Consider the following 20,945-nt stretch of genomic DNA (forward strand, 5'->3'; position numbering starts at 1 on the left):
AGATTAGGTATCTTTTACAAAATTTTAATGTGAAACTATCATATGATCTGATTCTGGTGTGAGTCTATGCAGTACAGGTAACTCAGACAGCAGATAGACTCAGGGTTTGTATTTCTCAGACAGTTTCCCATTGTTTTGTGTCCATGGTTGTTCAGGTAGAATAGATATCAACCTAATTGATTTACTTACACAGCCACATAGATCATGTTATGTAATTTATTTGTTCATGTTATGTATTTTATCTGTCACGTTTTTCATGGATAAAGAAATTGAAACTATACAAGCAGGCCCTACACCCACTTCAAGGCTTCTTGAAAATTATCAGAAAGAAAGAAGATAATATGGCTGAAACAATTGAAACAGTTTTAACAGTTTTACACAATTTTGTTGTCCTAAATTTTAGAAAGAAAGCAAGACAGAGAATGGAAGAACCTTGACTTGAGCCTCAAAGGTCTGTCACTGAAAAGCTTCCATTTTCATGAGCTATGTGAAATGAAAAAGCATTCCAGAATGTGGACAGTGGCCCAAAAAGTTTTTTGAAGTTCTCTTGGCTTTCAGAGAGAGAATAAGTAGAAAGACACAGAGTATCATTTTAGTCCCAAAGAAAATATTTAATTCTCCATTTGTTATTGAATATTAGAATTCCATGGGTTTATTCGGATAACTTTAATTAAATTCCCCCCAGGCAAATTTACCTGATATTAAAAGAGAAATTTGCCAGTGAAATTAAGTCAAAGTGTGTAAGTTACAGCAGCCTCAAGACAGTAGCAAATTCCACACCCTGGTAATTAAGGTTCATTTATAAATCTGTTTATTCTGGTTTAGTGGAAAAGAATTATTATTTCCCTTGACAAATATTTGAGGTACTGTTCATCTCTTAAAAGCATCTAATGTAAAAGCAGAAGAAGTAAAATAATATCATTTGTACACTACTCGCTTTGTTTCTCTTCTGCATTTTTGAGAGGGGTGATATTTTTAGGTAGCAGAAGGCTGCATCACCTAGGGTGCCAAACTCTGTGCGTGTCTAAAGTAGACTGAAGATCTGCAGAACAGACTGCAACATAAACTTCTGCAATCAGCACTGGTAGGCAGTCCATATAGAACCACAATGCTACGTCTCCTTTTTTCTCTTCATATCTTTTAAAATATTCTTTAAAAAAAACAATTCACATTATATGTATCCTGGATCATTGTCTTTAACTTACTAAGATAAGTTATGTTAAAATGTGTCTTTTATTTGGATTTTTTTTCCCAATTATTCCTCATATGATGATGTGGTTAATGAAAGAAAATGCCTCTGTGCAGAAATAGGTTGATGTATTTTCATCTCTAGACTAGGAGACAGTTTGTGCTGAAATGTAGGAGGAAATCTGAGATATTGCCACTAAAGGATTACAGAACAGACTTTCATTCAGGCTCATGTAACATAGTGCTACAATTAATAAATGCGCAAATTAAGTTCTTCCATACATTTAGTGTGCATATGCCTGTGCTAACAACAGAAGATAATGTGCTCTTTAAAATATATTCAAATATGGCTCTTCCAACCTAGATAATACATAGTGGGAAAGGTCATCTGCATACTCCACTCAAACTTCACAGAAAAGGTATTCAGAACTACTAACAGCAATAAAGAATAAAACAACAGCATATGCTCCCCCAAAAATGTACAGGTACTTTTTTTAGAAGTTAAAAGGAAAGCAGTACTACTATAACAAAAATGACAACAGTAAGGATAACAATCCTACCTAAACCTGGGCAAAATACACAGTGAAAATCCAGCAATGAAACTAGCAACCTTTTACACGATGGTAAACAAACACAGGTGTGATACTGGATCTGAATCTCGCTGAATTATTAATACGGGTCAGAACCAACTCACTGTGTGTATGTGTGTGTGTGTGGAAGGACTGGGCCTGGACCTGCAGGTCCATGGTAAGGCCTGCTGAGAGCACAGGGCTGAGAGCACAGGGCCTGCAGCCAACAGGGCCGAGCCCTGAGAGCACAGGGCAGAGCCAGAGGGCCTGCGGCCAACACAGCTGTGCCCTTGCAAAGCACGTGGGATCACTGAAGGCCCTGAAGCCAGGCTGTCAGTCAAGGAAGGCCTGCCTGGGAGCCCATCCACACTGCAGCCTGTGACTGGCTACAGCACATCTCACTCCAACCAGGAAGGCACTGACCAGATATCCTGCTTGGGACAGAAAACTAAACTGTATAAATACACGAGACTCTATGTGAGCTCTTTTCTCTCCTTTCTCCTGCTGCCTGAACGATGTGAATCATTGAATCTTGTCAGTAACCATTTTTCCTTTCCTTTCTCGCCTTACCTTTTTTTTTTTTTTTGCTTTCTTCTCTCTTTCTTTAGCCTTTTAATCTGTTTTCTTCTTTTACTCTTTTCCGTCTCTTGTGGATAACTTAAAACCAATTAATTGTTTATTAAGCTGGTATATTGATTACAATAGGTGTTTTCTGTGAACTGAGTTTTTGTGACGGGTGTTTTAGTAAAATGCTTTTCTTGGTTGTACTTTACTCTTGTAAAACCTTTTGCCAAAATATCTTATTTTTCTCACTAAATTAAAAGAATTTATCTTAGAGAAGAGTGTGTGACTCTTTCTCTGGATGCAAATTCGAGGTTATAATGAACAAAAAGGCTTTTAAAAAGTCTTAAATAAAATGTAACCACTCTGGGCAGTTTATGGCTTAAAATCTGGAGTGTAACAAGAAGTTAATTCTTTCTTTGTGAAGGTGTAATATTGTCAGTTGTACTAAAGTACATACACTATTGCACATATAAAAATCTGCTTCTGTTTTACCAGTCTGTCATAATTTTTTTTTTCATAAAATAGGCATCAATCAGTCAACATCCTCTCTTAAAAGCAAAATCCCAGAAAAATAAAATATTTTTGCATGTAACCAAGATCAAGTGTTGTCAAACTAAGAGGAAAAGTGACCTCAGACTGAAAATTTTACCTTAGGTCTGTCTCCTTCATGTAATCCAGACCTTCTCTGGCAAGTAGGGCTCTTCTGTGAGCACAGGCAGAGAAATTAGTCCCAACTAAGCAGTATTCAAATTGTTTTGGAAAAGGTCAAAGACAAGTCTATAAATCTACATTGGAAACTGACTGCTAAAAGTTGTGGATTAAATAACAGGGCTAGAAAGTACATATTCTAGAAGAAAGAATCACTAGGTAAAAATTTTTGAAAGGTTTTAAGGCACACAACCTGATGAGGGGTCAGAAGTGTGAATGATGGAGTCAAGAATGAGAGGTTGAAACCTTGGCAAGCTGAGAGGTAAATATTGTAAGAATTTGAGCCAGATTTCTGGGCAACAAATAACTGGACTATCCATCATCAGCTAGTCTGGAAAAGCCTGCAGATCACCTTAGACAAAAGAAGCTGTAATAGCTTCTGCTGTTTTTACTTTTTGCTTCCCTTATTTTCATAAATCATCTTTCAAATGTACCAAATCTTCGTTGCCTATCTTTATATATGAAACATGTCTAGGAGTATTCTGGGCACAAAGATCAGCTGGCATAAGACAACCTATGTTTATACATGTCTTAGAATTTCCAAAGTGGGGATGGCAAAGCTGCATTTTGAGAATGTTTCTTGGGACCTCACAAGTGCTGAATCATGCCCAGTTTTGTCTGGGAGAGGGCCAGTTGTCCTGAGCCCAAGGCATGTCAGAGACCAATCTCCCAGTTCAGTTGAATAGACTCAGATTGTGGCGGTTGATAAAGTCCCTGAATGCTCTTCAATTTGCTTGGCTGTCACACACAAGGCTTTATCCAGTGTACTGAGGGCAATTGTCCTCCCTAAACTAATGCTGGAAAAAACCCACAACAATTTGTGCACACAAATTGTGCACGCAGACACTTGCTGCTTGCTCTGGTGGATTAAGATTTTGGAGTTCCTACATGCCAACATTTTCTCTGTTAAAGGCTTCAATCTGATCCTGAGTATGACAGACCATATTTTGTGTCTGCATTGCAATATTACTTAGTTGAATAAAAGTTTCAAGTGACGTTTTCAGTTGTTTGATTTTGAGACGTAGTTATCTGACTAAATGTTTACCCTTAGCTATTATGCTATTGTCAAATAAAGGTACTTATATGCAGTTATTTGCAGGTGTAGGTAGGTTTGCACATGCAAAAATAAAGGTGCCAAATTACACAATTAATTTTCTCTTTGTCACACCACAAGCTCATGTGAACCTGAGATATTGCCTCTGCTTATATATGACACATTCAAGCCTGTCCCTTTTCATCTAAATTCATAGTCATCTGGTGTCCATTCAAGCAGCCTAATTTTGTTTCACTGCTTCTGTCCTAACTGCATGAATTCACAGCGAAGCAAGGATTAACACTGCAAAATTGTTCTACATAACATATCATGGAAGTGGTTCACAGGCCCAAGTAGCAAAGAGGCAAGAAACTAACAGTGATAACTCTGACTTTTAAAAACAACTGTAGCAAATTTATTAGTAAGATCTCTTGGCCAGCATGCCAAACAACTTCAACTTTTAGACCTAATTGGAATAAGCAACAAAACATAGAATATTTAATTACTCATCCAATAAATATCTTATTTTGCTGATTATACTAGTAGATATGAAGGAAGAAAAATCCAAATAAACTTATTTTTATTATGAACAGAATTGTTTTCAAGAGAATAATTTCCATGAATCATCAGCAGAACTTTAGCTTTTATGCCAGAATTATTCAGCCCAAGACTGTCTACATGAGAAGCTATTTTTTTTCCATTAATGGGCTGATGCAAAATGTTTTAAAACTATCAGTTTGGAATAATTAAATGGAATATTGGACTCACTTCATAATGTTGCTCTGCAAGATTTCTTTAACAGAACTTCCTCTCCTGTTCCAAAATGGGCAATTATGTAAGAGTGACAGCTGTTGAGGTGGCAGATGCCAATGTCAAACCGATGACAAAAATACTGATTCTTCTTTATGAAAAAAGAAATCTTTTTAAACAGTGTGGTGGAAAAGATGCAACAAATCATCTTGAAGCAGGTATTTCTTAGCCTCTCAGTTCTAAACACTTGCTTTAGTTTTGTGATTGTATCTAGGGACCCAGAAAAGCTAGACTCAGAAAAATGGACATACTTGCCAGTACTCAATCTAATATGCAACATTTTCCTAGAATAGCAGATATGTTTGCAAAAACACTTATTGAAGAGTTGGCACAAATTGGAAGAGAAGGAACATTGTGGAGAGAAGGTACAAGACTGGGTATATCCAGGAAGATGGAAGTGGCATCCACTACTGTCCTCAATATATTAAAACTATTCTTCAAATGTTTTTTCTGTCAAATCTCCCTGAAGAAAAAGTAATAAATTTTCTTAGTTTAGATTTTATGCAAGCGTGTTGTAAAAGGGGAAGGTAGGGAAGGGGAGGGGAGAGACATCTCCCTCTCAAATTCCCCTCCTCAGGAAGATGTAGAGAGAAGTGAGGTCGCCCTTCAGCCTTTCTGTCTCCAAATTAGACAAGCCCAAAGTCCTCAGCCATTCCTCACTGGACAACTTTTTCACCCTTTCATCAGCTTTTTTGCTCTCCCCCGGATGTATTCAAGGACCTTCACATTCTTCCCAAATGTCGAAGCCCAGAACTGCACATAGCACTCAAGGTGAGGCCATGACAATGCTAAATACAGGGGGATCACCACTTTTGACCAGCTGGTGATGCTATGTTTGATGCACTTCAGGAAATGGTTTGCCTTCTTGGCTGGCAGAGCACATTGCTGGCTCACACTGAGCCTGCTGCCAACCAGCACCTCCAGATCCCTTTGTGCAGGGCTGAGAAAGAAGGACTGAAAAGACAGTGGAAAAAAGGGATGTTTTAGTCTTGACATACACAAAAGATACCCAGATATATTTCAGCATTTAGTAAACCCATGCAGTGGTTTTAAAGTAAGCTGTGTGTTTTACCATGTTGTTCAGTCTCCTCGTAGGGGGTAAGTGGCAGGGACCATGCCTATACTTCTCTCAGGATGCAGTCCCACTGCTCAGCCTACTGAGTCTCAGTTCATAACTTTCTGGTTCCTCTGCCAAGTCTTTGGCAGGCAGAGCTGGGTTTTCACCCTACTAGAGACTTTCCTGACTGTGCCCAGTTGGCTATGTCTTAAAATGCATCAGTAAATGAAATGACCAAAGAACTGTTTTCTGCCTGTGGGAGCAAGTGCTACAACCCGTCGCACCCATATGGTTGAATTCTCATCTTCCAAAATGGGCTGTCCGCATCTCTTCTGTCTACTGGGAGCAGCGCCCTCTATTCCCTGGTCCATGGCTGGGGAACATGACGTATCAGGTTACCAACTGGCACAGGCTAGCAGAATGCCAGGAAGGGAATCAATGGTATCTCCATGATCAGCTAAAATTCTCTCTTACCTTGATGCCTACCACAAGCATAACTTCTGTAAATTTATTGAAAACTTAATGAAAGAGAACAGTTAGATCAGAAGTAGGACTGAGGAAATTTTTACTTCCTGAAATTTAAGGGGGACTTGTACGTGATCACTTAAGCAATTCATTTTTATTCAGAAATAATATGAGGAAAAAATATCCTGGCTATGAAGCATATGATATGAAATTGGAGTCTGTGGTCCTGCACAGTGTTCTTTATTTCATCACAGAAGAACAAAAGTTAGCAAATTAATAAAATAACCAATTCTCAATATTGGGATTAAGGCGGACTTTTTTGTCTGAGGCACTCTTAATATAGGGGCCAGGTTCCGTCCAGGTTCTACTTTACCTTATAAGACTTCATTCCAGAAGTCACAATCAGACTTTAATTTTTTTAAACCCTTCTCATTGTCCATTTGCTTTGCTTATAGGCAAAAGAGGCAAATGAATCCAATAGGTAGGAAGTAGATACTGCTTTTGTGTATTTTCCATCTGAGTTTCTCAACTGATGTTACAGCAAAGTAGAGTTAAATAAATTTAATTAACAACTTCTTACCCTTTAAGCCCCATAACATCTAGCTCACAGAAGGAAAACATTCATAAAATAAAGATAAGGATATCTGTGATAGCTTCTTAATGTGCCAATAAAATGTGATTGAGAACATACAGCGTATCTCCTGGGATTTTAGGATTAAGTAGTCACATTGCTAAGCATTGCAAATAGTTTTGTAGATGAGGCTATTTATATGACCACGGGAATGTAAGAAGTGTAATAAGGGATCAGATCACAGATTAATTTCAATAATTATAATTTCCAATAATAATCATGTATAAGAATGGCCATTACTAAATGCCTAAAGAAAATTGGAGAAGAAAACATTGATATTTGACTGAAATAATCATATTGTTACAGACCTGTGGGTTAGAGAGTTTCTGAGCTACAAATGGTTTATTATACACAAATAACCATTTTTAGTAGTATTATTATTTGTTCATTACTTAGAAGATAACACAAACACAGAAAAAGCCTGGATCTACTAGCTAGATTATATATGGTTTGTGTAGAGGCCATCCGGTCAGACCAGTTGAGGTGACGTACCAGCCCGTAGTTTTTTTCAGTCGTTGCTAGCTGATGTTGGTGCAAGAACAATACCTTCAGCCGGTGAATCTTTTTCATTTTGGCTTAGTTGTGGTTCTGAGACCCAGTCGCAGAAATGATGGGCTGTTTGTATAAGGATAGCAGCAATAGGATGTTTTTTGTCCATTGCACATCCTATTGGGGGGAGGGGGAGAAAGAAGGGGACAGGATGTGTTTAGTGTCTTGTAGCTTTTTTCTGTATTACAAGAAATGAAAACCTTTCAGAAATGCCCAGTTTGAAGTTTCTTTACATTTCAAGAAAAATTTTTGACACAGTTTAACATTTTTGTTTCAGCCAAAAAATAACCATTGTTTACCTTGAAGTTGCATTTTTCAATTAATAAATAACTTCTTTGCTACTGTAGCCATTATTTGACATTTCCCCCCCGCCCCCATGTATTAGTACTATTTTGAAGGACTGCATAACAAAATTGTGATGTGTGACTGAAACAGAGAGACTGCTGTTACAAGTAAAAATAAAAAAAAAAATAAAAAAGTTCATTACTTCCTAGGGCTTTATATTTTAGCAAAACCTTCATTTTAACTTAGTCTCCTTCTTCATTATCATAGGACTGCAGTGGTCTTCCAGCAGATAAAAGAAATCATGAGGTGATATCTTCATCGTCTGTCATTTTAACATATACACTAGTATCACTTAACATACACATATCTATGTAAAGTAAACAATGGTACAAGAAACAGCAAATGAAGACACTAATCTCACAGGTGACTGTCCACACAGACAGCATGCTGAACAGCTCACACTCAGTGAAATACATTTATTTGGAATTAACAGGTATGATTTGAAGAAACAAACACCCACATGATCAAAGGGATAATTTTGGCAAGTATGTGGATTGCCTTTCAATTTATTTATAAATGTTGGGCTACTGAAGAAGTTAATTAATAAAGTATAAAGCAGGCTCTGTCATGATAGTTTAAAGAACATATTCAGTTCTGTTAGGTTTTCATAATATGCTAATGCATGGCTTTTTCACTGTTTTGGGGATTCAGGGTAACAGATAATGCCGTGGGCAAATTAACTCAGTCACAGAATATTCTGAGCTGGAAGGGACCCACAAGGATCATAGAGTCCAACTATTAAATGAATGCCCTGTACAGGCATCACACCTGTGACCTTGATGTTATTAACACTATCCTCTAATCAACTAACCTATTCTGCATTCTAAGGACTGATCCCTCTTTTTTTTCATGCAAATAGTTCTTTTGTAATTATGGTCTTTTAGCCTTTCTGGCCTTCATCATATTTTAACTTCTATGACTCCTTTGCTTTAGAAAACAACTCAATTTTACATTTGGGAATTGAACAAAGGGGAAATTATCTAGCTGCTCCTTTGACAAGATTACACTTTAATTTTTTTCAGCTTTAAAATTCATTTTATGTTTATATCTATGAGGAATGAGTCCTAATATTATTTTGACAAGCTTAGTTTTACATTTTTAAAAGTCTGAGGGAGTCTAGTAGAGAAGATCACCATGGCAGGTCTACTGTGTTTTTAACAACGACACCCTATAAAAAGGGAGAACTCGCATCTGTCCAAAATTTTTGTTACTGTCACCTTGTTCTACTTTTTGAAGAAGGAAACATTCAAAGATCTTTTTATTGCTTCAAATTAATGGCTGCTTATACTCAAATTAAATTTTCACAGCGTCAATGTCTGTTAGCTAAATGCATCTTCTTTAGTCAGAAGACATTTCTTCCCTGTTTCAGATCAACAGGGAAATTTCAGTTTCCAATCAGCCCATTAGACATCGTGAAACATTTATGCCTTCATATGCCTTTCTCGAAGAATTTTAATATATGTTGTTCGGAGTAAGAACTGTGGCAACAGATCAGTTATACAAAACAGTCACAAGACTAGGTAAAATTCTGCTGAATTTACTGATAAGAGAAATGTCTTGTGCATGAATAAAGTCTAGCATTGAAGTCAGGTGTTTGGACAAACACTTCTCATGCCACTGATATCTAAGAAAGGTGAAAGAAAAACTGGGGTTTCAAAAATTCATTGTTGACTGCTTATCCATTCTTTCAGCATTTTAAAAAAGCCTTAGATAACCCTAAATACATTTGGCAATGTTTTAGAAATCGTTGGGTTTGGAAATTGTTGTTGGGTTTCTAAAAGCACAATCAAACTGTTTATATCCTTTGGCCCCAAGAGAGATGCTTACATCATTACCATGCGCGGCAACAATCAGAGAATGTGATGGTTTTTACCTTCATATTGTATACTCCACATAATTGGGGCATTCTTAATCAGAAAGTTCCCAAGGGAACTGTAATGGTACTTAATTAGGACAGTTGCGTCATCAGGCAAATGTTGTTTGTAATTAAAGCAGAGACCTATGCAAATCACTTAATCTCTCCCTCTCTTTTTAAGGAGGGAAAAGAATCTTTTATTGGGCAGATAGTGACAGGAAAAAGGACAATTGTTTTAAATTGAAAGAGGGTATGTTTAGGTTAGATGTTGGAAGGAATTCTTTACTCAGAGAGTGATGAAGCACTGGAACAGTTGCCCAGAGAAGTTGTGGATGCCCTAATCCTAGCAGTCTTGAAGGCCAGGTTGGATGGGGCTCTGAGCAACCTGATCTAGTGAATGGCATCTTTGTCCATGGTAGGGGGGTTGGAACTAGGTGAACTTTAAGGTTCATTCCAACCCAAACCATTCCTTTATTCTATGATTATAAGAACAAGCTACTGGAAAGGATAAGTTATCCATTCCTGTCTTTGGCTTCATGAGTAACTTCTCATGTTAGTAAAAGATGCTTAAGGAAGGAAAGATGAACAATTTTAACAATCTTCTTCCCGTGTAGTATATGCCAGGCTAGTAGAGTCTGTATTCATTTAACAGTCTAGTTACATCCTATTAATTTTTAAATTCGTATTGATCTCTGGGCCTTCTGGATTGTCCAAGTCTTAATTATCATTGATGGTGGGACATGCAAGTAGGGACATAAAGGGTTTCAGAAATTAATCTCCTTAAGAAGTGAAATTGTCTTTGCTGTACCATATAACTCAAAACAAAAGCTTGAAGGTCAAGGTTCAAACTCTTGTTCCAGTTAACACAACTAAGAAATGTCCTTTAAATAAAGAATTTGGCGGGGGGGAGGGGGAGAAAAATTATAGTATACATTTTTCAAAGAACAGAGAATGCAAGACTGGGTGGTGGTGGTGGTGGTGGTGTTTACGATTTACATATTTGTGGCAGAGTCCTTGTGTGAGAATAAACAGTGCAAAGAGAAGGAGAAGCCTCCTGATGTGTTGTGGACTTTGTAAGAGGTGTAAGTATCAACTGGACTGAGAGGCTTAGACTCAGTCCTCCTCTGACAACTACAAGAGTTCACTGGTATCTAGCTTCTGGTAAAGGCAAGATCTCATATTTTTTCTGCCAGAATAGATAGTACGATATATTTCATTGCCTCAGATATGAATATTTTGAAGTATTGTATTTTTCACATGCCAAGTTCTTTTGGTGTCATTTTAAAATGTGTAAATAATTTATTTCTCATATGACATAATGAGGGTATCTGATGACATGAAGATGCTGCATAAATATGTGAAAGATTTATCAGACTATGGAAGTGTTAGCTGCACTTGGTTGAAGTGCTACACAGTTTGTGACAGGTCTTTTTTAAAACAAGAATGCAGTTGTTTTTTTTTAAAAAACATTTCATGGCTTTTTTCTCCATAGACTTTTCACAAGTAAGCAGAAAAACTGCATGAGAAACAGGTGCTGTTGGGTATGATGTGCTCTAGAGGAGCAAATGTGAATGAGCAAATAACCAATTTAATTTCCATTTTAATTCATAATAGATAGCACCAACATCCCATGGATATTCTTTTTGTGCTAATAGTTATTCATCTGAATGGCATTTCTGAACAGTAGAATAATCTGTACAAGAACAATGAAATCTAAAGGCATACAAGTATAAATTAAGGCATTTTCACAAATGAAAACTCACTTAGAAAATAATTTCATTTTTTTGTTGCTAGAGAATTTCTCTTTACTGCTTCACCCTGTTATGTTGGGGTAGTGAAGCCTGTGGACACCTATTTGGAAGTTGGAAAGTCAAGTGTCTCTGGTCATCTGACTTGGGGTTATAGTTTTTGACATGCCTGGTTCTGTTGGCGCCAAACTAACAATTGCACAGTTTAACCCAAATATGACATTTTCTATTACATACCAAAATTTGCCTCTGTGTTACTGCAAGAAAATCATACTATGTGACAGTAAAAATAAAAATGAATAAAGACTTTTAATTGGCTTTAAAAACTGGAACATGTTTTATCTCACCCTGATAGGGTTGCATAAATCTGAAAATAGGGTTTTCCACAATGAAATCCACACAGATTACTCATATGAAACTCCAGGTTCAAGACAGCAGTTGAATTCAGTGGCAGCATGTCCTGCAGTGCAGTAACAGAGGCCTTCTTCAGTGCTCACCATGGGCTTACTGCATCCCAGCTTATGGAAGAAGTATCTGTCTTCTCCATTCCCAGTGACTGGCTGCATTGACAACTCCTTCAATACCAAACCCTTCACACAGTGAGCAATAGATCCAAAGTTCCCATGCCTCCAGAATGGGAAGTTTTTTGATTCTTCAGTCTCTTGGGTTTGTTTTGTTTTGTTCTGTTTTGTTTTTCTTTCACTGTGAATTTTTTGCATTGTGCATCCTGCTTAGTATTTTTATTGATAATCTGGATGAGGGGATTGAGTGCACCCTCAGTAATTCCATGAACAACACCAAGTTAGGTGGAAATGTTGATCTGCTGGATAATAGGAAGGTTCTGCAGAGGGATCTGGACAGCCTGGATCAATGGATCAAGGCCAACAGAATGAGGTTCTACAAGGCCAGGTGCCAGGTCCTGCACTTGGGTCACAACAACCCCATGTTCTATTACAGGTTGGGGCCAGAGTGGCTGGAAAGTGACCCAGCAGAAAAGGACCTGGGGGTGCTGGTCAACAGCCAGCTGAACATGAGCCAGCAGTGTGCCCAGGTGGCCAAGAAGGCCAATGGCATCTTGGCCTGCATCAGAAATAATGTGGCCGGCAGGACTAGCGAAGTGATTGTTTCTCTGTACTTGGCACTGGTGAGACCACATCTCAAATCCTGTGTCCAGTTTTGGGCCCCTCATTTCAAGAAAGGCATTGAAGTGCTGGAGTGTGTTCAGAGAAGGGCAATGAAGCTGGTGAAGAGTCTAAAGAGTAAATCATATGAGGACTGGCTAAGGGAGCTGGGGTTGTTTAGTCTGGAGAAAAAGAGGTTTGGGGTTACCTTATCACTATCTACAACTACCTGACAGGTGGTTGTAGCAGGGTGGGGGTTGTCCTCCTCTCCCAGGCACCAAGCGACAGGAAGAGTGGACAGAGCTTCAATCTGCACCAGAGAAGGTTCACGTTGGACACTGGGAGGAATTTTTTCATGGAAAGGGTTTTTAACATTGAGATGGACTGACCAGGGAAGTGGTGGAGTCACCATCCCTAAAGGTGTTCAAGAAACAACTAGATGTGACAGTGCTATGTTCTAGTTAACAAGGTGGTGATCAGTCAAAGGTTATACTCAGGGGTCTCAGAAGTCTTTTCCAACCTAAATGATTCAGTAATTCTGTGATTTTTTTCTGGTATACACACCCGAAAAAAGACAGAGATGAGACCATGATATTTCAAGTGAAAGTTACCACACGTCCTTCATCTTAAAACAAGGATAATGGAGTTGAAATATAAGTATTTACATTAAGTAGTGAAAGAGAAACCAGATTCAAATGAAACAAAAAAAAATATATAGTGGGTATAATGAGATTATGTATCTAATACTCACTTAATGTGGTTACGTTAAGTATGACTAAGTCCACATAATAAATAATCTGTAAATAACATTTACTGTCACTTGTCTATCTCTTCCTTCTAGAGAAAATTCTATTAATGCCAACATCTACAGGAAAGTAATGGCTAATCGTTCTACTGTAAATACTGATTCAGGGATGCCTGTGAAACAAGGAAGGGCTCATCTGTATTTTAACCTTTGGTTAAAAGGTTTTCTCTTCAAGCATATGTTTTTTGTTTAGCCTGCCATGATCAATTGTCCCAATTTTTTCACTGCAAATAGTGATTGTTATTGCTTAGTTGATTGAGACTGCTTGCTAAGGGGAGTTCTGCTGGAGAAGATTATGCAGGTCAACATTTTGCCTGGAGCTGTAGACTGAAAATTAAGAAAACTAATTTCAAGACAGCCAGACTTACATTTTCTCTATCATTCAATACAGACTAATGCTATAATATAATATTATATACAAATTGGGTTTTTTAAGAACATTAGAAAATAAGTTGTTTGTACTACTTTGGGGAAAGATATATGGGGAAAGGAAAAAAGTCACATTGTAGTTAAGGACAAGTCCTGTTTCTATTCCTAGTAACTATGTTATTTCTGAGATGTAGGGATAGGACTCGCAGCTATATACTGTTCAGGCAATAATATGTATTTTTAGTCGATAATGTAAAACACAACTTTCTCCTCTGGTAAACATATAAGTCTCTTCAACTAAATGTTTCTGTCATGATATCAAAGTGAAATAGCATCAGACTCTGTTTTGGGTTTCTGTGGGCAGGTTTTGGTAGCAGGAGGGCTACTGGGGTGGCTTCTATTAGAAGCTACTAGAAGCTTCTAATGTCCAGAAGGGCCAATGCCAGCCGGTTCCAGGATGAACTCACTGCTGGCCAAGGCTGAGCCAATCAGGAATGGCAGTAACACCTCTGAGAAAACATATTTAAGAAGGGGAAAAAAGTTATTGTGCAGATGAAATTGCAGCCAGAGAAGAGCAGAGTGAGAGAACATGTGAACATCAATGCAGACACCAAGGTCAGTGGAGAAGGAGGGGGAGGAGGTGCTCTAGGCCCTGGAGCTGAGGTTCCCCTGCAGCCTGTGGTGAAGACCATGGTGAGGTACCTGTGCCCCTGCAGTCCACGGAGGCCCACAGGCATGCAGAGACCCACATGCAGCCTGTGAAGGAGCCCATGCCATAGCAGGGGGATGCCCAAAGGGGGATGTGATCCTGTGGGAGGCCCATGATGGAGCAGGGGCCTGGCATGGATCTGCTGACCTGAGGGAAGAGGAGCCCATGCTGGAACAGGTCTTCCTAGTAGATCTTGTGGCCCTGTGGGGGACCCACACTGGAGCAGCCTGTTCCTGAAGGATTACACCCCTTGGAAAAGTGACCCACGTTGCAGTAGTTTGTGAAGAACTGCTGTCCATGGGATGGGCTCACACTGGAGGAGTTCATGAAGGACTGTCTCCCATGGGAGGGACCCCATGGGGAGCAGGGGAAGGACTCCTCTCCCTGAGCCGCGCCAGAAACAACTGAATGCAACCCCCATTCCCTGTTTCCCTGCACCGCTGGGGGGGGGAGGAAGTAATACTTGAAGGAGAGGCAGGTGGGGGAAGGTGTTTTCAAGATTTATTTTCCTACTAATTTTCCTGCTCTGATTCTGTTAGTAATAAATTTAATTAATGACCCCACTTTGAGTCTGTTTTGCCCAAGACAGCGATCGGTAAGTGTTCTGTCTGAGTCCTTATCTCAGCTCATGAACCCTTCATTATATTTTCTCTCCTCTGTCCAGTTGCAGAGAGGAGTGAGACAGCAGCTTTAGTGGATATCTGGCATCCAGCCAGAGTCAACTCACTACAGGGTGAAAGCTAAGATAAAAATCCATCTGTATACACCATTTATAAATTCAGTAAGCAGGAACAGCTTTGATAAAAGGAGCCAGGTTCCTACTGTCAACTTTTTGTATTCTTCTACCATGAACAAAGCTGAAGTTTATGAAATCTATTGCTATTTGTAATGCAGTCTGCATTTTCTAAAGGGTAAAAAAAAAAAAAAAAAAGAGTTCACAAATTATTTTGTTTGATGTTTTCGTCCAAGAATGCTTTTTCTGCCCCAAGACAGATTGGCAAGGGATAATATAAGACAAGGATTGTTTGCATTTCTTTGCTTTAATATTGTACTCAGTCTCCAGAAACAGTGGAGCATGTGGCCATAGTTGAATATATACATGCATCACCAAAGACTAACCTCACTGCCTCTCAGGTCACACAACACATCTTCAAAGCCATCAGCAGGAAATGAATCAGTTGCCATGTGCACTGCAATGAAAGACAAGTAAAAAGCACCATTAAAAAAACTGTCTCTTGAATTTATATTACCTGCTTGGTACAGTCTCACTTGGAGGAAAAAAAAAAAAGGCAGGAGCAAAATAAAAAAAAAACAAACATTTAATGCAAGATTAATCTGTGCACAGAATACAGAATAAAAGAAAATACTGAGTGTATTAATAACATTAATAATCTCTAAGTAGGCTGAAGGGAGTTGTAGGGCATCAAGTTATAGCACATATAGACAGAAGGCTTCTCATGTAAATGCTGATATGGCTTAGATGAGTGAACAGTGAGGTGGAATGGAAATGCCTGAACAGCCAGTCCCGAATGGTACTGATCACTAACACAAAGTCCAGCTCCAGATGAGGTACTTACTGATGTGCCCTAGGGGTTGCTACTGAGGCCAATACTACAACCTGTTCATTAATTATGTGTATGATGGGACAGTGTGGAACCTCAAGTAGTTTGCAGATGATACGAAACTGGAAGGAGAGGTGGCTTCACCAGATGGATGTGCTGTCATTCAAAGGGACCTGGACAAGCTGGAGAATTGGGCAGGAATTTTATGAGGTTCAACAAAAGACAAACTAAGTCCTGAACCTGAGAGGAATAACCCTGGGCGCAGTACAGGCCCAGGGACAATCAGCTGGAAAGCAGCCTGGCAGAGAACTAAAACTGAAATGTTACTCTTGCCTTGCTCCCAACTCATTGGGAGACAGAACTCATTGTTCTGTCTTCTTTTGGCCAGCTTATATCTCTGAACAGTGAGATGAGGTACTGATCCACCTGAAAAGAAAGTGAAATTTTGATAGTTAATTTTCATCTAGATCCAGTTCCTTGTTTAGACACACAAAAGTGTAGTACAAGAGAAATCACACCAACAGGTAAAAGGAATTAAGAGGGAACTGGTGGGATCAGAAACTCGTGTTGCATCTAAGTGACCACGTAATTATATACTGAATGGGTATGCCATCTGTCAGAGAAAAATTTTGCACATCATCTGCAAAAAAGTGTTATTCTTTCCCACAAATTATAATATCATGAAATTGTCTTTTGTATAGAATTCTTGACAGTGCTTCTTAGTCAGATAGTTCTTCAATGATAGGTTTTTCACTAAAAGGTGATTTAAAGTGCTTATAGGTTTTCTAAGACAGAATGTCCTGTGTCCTGGGTTTATTTCCAGGCACATAAGTTGATATTTGCAACATTTCAGAATAAAATGGGGCCATAAAATATACACATTTTCAGCTTGTCTTGTTTCCAGAGCCATGAAGTCAAAGTCCTAATCAGAGTATGTAGCTATGCTGGGTTTTCACTGAAGGTAAATATTATCTGAATTTGTGCAAACAGACCCAAAAATAAAAGTTATTCCAAGAGATTTGAGCATTCCAGTAAGGATGAAAAGAAGATACAGTGTGCATATACTAAAGAGACTGCTGTGGGTGTTTAGAAGGTCTAAAATATATTATAAAAATATGTTGGATCAAACAGCGCAGTATACCTACCCTAATTTAAGTATCCAAAAGTTAGATATCTAAGTTTAATTTAGTCATTCTGCTTTCCCTTCTCATTCCATGAAGAAAAGTAAGACTCTCTAGAGGGCAATTAATCTCATTCCATGATGTTTGTCTAAAGAGTTAGAGTATTTATGCTCTCGAAGTACCTATTTCACTCCATCCCATGTAATAATTTTACAACATCTCATTCACTGATTCCAAACCTCTTTTCACAAAAGGTAGCCAATCCAGTCCTACTGCATCTCTGCACATACAAGGCAGCAGGAGGGAAATAGAAAACAAAAATCAGATTTAGACAGTAGATATCTCTTCCATTGCAGCTCCTGGGATATGGAGTTGTTTTGTACTGCAATGTTGCAGTTAATTTCAATAGTAAAAAACCAAAACAAAACAAAAAACAAAAACAGACAAACAAACAAACCAAAACAACAAAAAAAAACCCCAACAAAACAGCAGAGTCTATTGTTACTAACAGGCAGTAGATCTGAAGGCAGTGATCAGTTTCCACTTAAATACATTTGCCTTCAATAAAGTCTTTTGTTTGTTTATGCATTTCCAAAGAGGAAAACATACCTATGCCAAAAGATTTTCCTGAAATATTGAAGAATTCTAGACAGCAACCTACACAAGACAATAAAATGGCACTCTGTGTTCTCAAACATGCAGTGAAAATTTTATTACAATATTGAGTTCAGCAAGTAAACCAAGCCTAATCCAGTGCAATCCATAAAATTAATCAGGCACGACCCATACAGCTTAGTATTTTCTTCATTGTGAAGGTTTTAAAAATAAACACTTCTTAGCTATATAAATATGTAACTATATGCTTGTATCAGTTTAACAGTGTAATCAATACAGCTTATACATTTTACAATATTTTTCCTCAAAATAAGAATATATTAATATATATTTTATTATTTTGAATTAAATGAGTAATAATCAAGAACACATAAGACATGCTTTATTTCTTTTGCTGTTCTTTGACTGATGCTTACAAATTTCTGTACTGTGTTGCACTATATAATATGGTTTGGAATGTCAGCATGGAAATCTGTCATTGCCCATTCCATTTGCAAAAACTTGTCTGACCCAGCAGTTGTTAAAGATGTGAAGTGAGTTCAGTAGGTCCAGATCACCAGTACAGTACCTGAAACTTAAATTTATAAATGCTTTGCTATAGCGTCCTATCTCCTTTAATCTGATTAAATCTTCCCTCCACCTCCCATTGTTTTTCATCGTCTGAAAAAGCAATTTTAATATCTACTATGGACCTTTTCTCTGCCAGTCTATGCTGATTCAGTCTGGCATCACAGGATAGAATAATAGGGATGAAATAATTTCAAGAGCATGGTATATACTATTCTCATGACACATCCTACAATATTTTCTGAACACCTAACAGCCAGGCTTCAGAAGCAACACTCTGTCTTCCACATTATCAGCAAATAAGTAAAATAAGGACTAAATGTGGGAGAACAGACCTTCCCTATTCCTCAGCCTCCTCAGCACAAAGCTGAGCAGACTTTCAGAGCCTGTTAGTTTTATATTTTATGTTGTGGAGGGAAACAAATCCGAAAGAGCTATCAGACATCACCTAAAGTACTATGGAATTTTTCAGAGCAGGATAAGTAACTCTAGACTTTATTAAAGTGTTTACTGTAAGTTACTGAAAAATCTTATTATTTTTTATTCTCAATACCTTAACCTTATATCCAAGATCTAATAAAATTCCAACAGAATTAAAATAATTACTCTTACCAAGCATATTCTTATTATAAATTATTCATCACATTGTAATGAAACTGCAGTGATCTTCTGTCTAAATGGAAAGTATTTTCATTTGAGACTTTCCAATGGGAAATTATGTTTAAAAAAATATCTGGCCTTTTTCACTTGCAGGGAAAAAATGGTCACAAATTTTGTTGTTCTGTTGAGCAACCAAACAACACTTTACTTTAATATGACTGACTACAGTTCAGTTTTAAAAAAGCTCTTATACTTAATCAATAGCTATAAAAATCTGTTATTCTGATATTCTGTTACAATAAAATCAGTTGTTCAGAAATATGTTGATATCTGAGGGGAAAAAAACAAACAAACAAAAAGAACTAAAAGGCATCCTACAGAGGTCTGAACCTAGGTCACAGCATCCTATCCATCAACAAAACCAAAGACAGTCGGTAGACACAGACACGTGCTCCTTCATTCAGTGATAAGAAATCACCAGCCACAGCAGCCTGTACATCCAATTTTCATCTCTATCCAGACTAATAAATACCAATAAATGTATCAACACTGTGAGTTGCCTGACCAACTTGTGAAAGAGGAGAAATAAGAAATAATGCAATAAAAAAATTAGATTGCTTATGTCAACTACCAAGTTTTTAACCAAATACCATGCAAGTCCAAGACGTTCAGAAACTACTTCAGAAATATTCATCAACCAAAGATTATGCCTGTACTTCTGCAGCAGTATTTTACTCTACTAATTTCTTTAGACCTTTTCAATAAGTTGGGCTTTAGTCACTATGAGCAAAGCTTGAGGAACTATGCTGACCTTCCTAGAATGAGAATGATCAGAACAAACTGAATGATTCATTCAAAGTTGGCACTGATAAATCTTCGCATAGAAACTGAACTTGTCATTCAGTGATTTTTGACTTGTCCTGACTGGTTTTATAGTTTTAAACTCTTCACACAGCCTCATTTTCTCAAGCACCTGGATGAAAAAAACTCATCAAAGAAGTGAGGAAAGATTGCAATCCACCATGCAAACTCCATCTCACTTTATACTTCTCCTTAGGCTGTGTACTAAAAGCAGCCTTTGAAGGGTTGTTGTGAAGTGGCCATCTAATTAATTCTGCAAATGTCTGTGAGAGACTGGATTAATCTCACTGGATAATTTATTGTGTCGGAACAAACTGTGTGTATGTATTGGGGGAGGGGCAAGGCCAGAGCCCTCATGGTCAGGCCGGCAGCCTCATGGCAGCCTCATGGCAGCCTCATGGCAGCCTCATGGCAGCCTCATGGCCGGGCTGGAGCCCACCTGGAGCAGCTGTCAATCAAAGCGGCCCTCCTGGTAGCCCTCCCACACCATGCCCCCAGAGCCTATGATTAGCTGCACTACCTCTCACTCTGGCCTGGAGGGCACTGAGTGGTCAGTGGACCCAGCATCTCGCCTGGAGGGTGTGGCCACGGTGGCCAGGTCATATAAACACAGGGGCACAAAGACTCTTCTTTCTCCTCACTGGCCGTCACCAAGTGAAGGATTCTTGGCGGTAACTATTCTGTTATTCCATTCTCTTCCTTTACTCTTTTTCTCTTCTCTCTTTACTCCTCTTAATCTCTGTTTCTTTCTTTACTCTTTCCTTAATCTCGTGGGTAACTTAAAACTGACAGGTATTTTACTAAGTTGTGGGTTGGTGTTTACTGAGTGCTTTGTGGAATCTTCTTCTTGGTTGTATGTTACTCCTGTGAACCTTTTGCGAAAATGCCTATTTTCTCACTAAATTAAAAAGAATCTCTTGAGAAAACATGTCTGTGTTTTCTCTTTATGTGACCTCAAGGTATAAAGAACTAAAAGGCTCTGGAAAAGTTTGGTGGAAAAACTTGGGAATCTTAAATATAAGTAATACTCCCAGTAAAGCTTGAGGCTTTTGGACTGGGTTCTTGCTATGGCTCAGTATGCTTTATGACCAGT

General features: G+C 38.2%; 1 long non-coding RNA gene across 1 annotated transcript; it reads right to left on the reverse strand.

The window, feature by feature from the left end:
• Positions 1–6,709: 6,709 nt before the first annotated feature.
• LOC108508756 lies at positions 6,710–20,435 on the reverse strand. The gene is made up of 3 exons (XR_001878491.1): positions 20,373–20,435; positions 15,646–15,716; positions 6,710–7,691 (listed from the first exon to the last, which is right to left on the reverse strand). It is a non-coding gene; the product is annotated as an uncharacterized LOC108508756 (long non-coding RNA).
• Positions 20,436–20,945: the final 510 nt, after the last annotated feature.

Source organism: Lepidothrix coronata, unplaced genomic scaffold, assembly GCF_001604755.1.
Source record: "Lepidothrix coronata isolate B3197 unplaced genomic scaffold, Lepidothrix_coronata-1.0 Scaffold311, whole genome shotgun sequence".
Taxonomy (NCBI): domain Eukaryota; kingdom Metazoa; phylum Chordata; class Aves; order Passeriformes; family Pipridae; genus Lepidothrix; species Lepidothrix coronata.